Genomic DNA, 497 nt, shown 5'->3' on the forward strand with positions numbered 1-497 from the left:
AATCCATGAACTGGAAAATATCGTACATGTTTTTATGGTAATACCTGATACATATCAAAACTCTATTAAGGAATTAAGCAAATAAAATAATTTTAAATTGTGTCATGATATAATGACTGTTTAATTAAGATATTATTGATAAATCTTTCTTTGTGAGTGAATATTTTATTATTGTTTAGTTTTTGTTATAATAAGAGTTAAAAGCAGACGATTGTAGGTGGTTCTGTTAATAATTCCTTGATGTTGAGACTACTGAACTTTGCGTGCAATACATTGACGTAGAGAATATCGAAGGACAGACGATTAGGTAATAAAGATATAATAGCATGAGACGAGTGGGAAGCAGTAAAAACACATATAATAACAGAAAAAAGTAAATTTTCAGGCCAAAGTAAAGTTCGGCGTGAAGTTAAGTACTGTAGAAGTGATAGGCCTAACGACTGACATAGGCCTAACGTTTAATACGTTAGAGTAAGACTAACAATTGAAAAGGAAAT

This window comes from Limulus polyphemus, unplaced genomic scaffold, assembly GCF_000517525.1.
Source record: "Limulus polyphemus unplaced genomic scaffold, Limulus_polyphemus-2.1.2 Scaffold578, whole genome shotgun sequence".
NCBI lineage: Eukaryota > Metazoa > Arthropoda > Merostomata > Xiphosura > Limulidae > Limulus > Limulus polyphemus.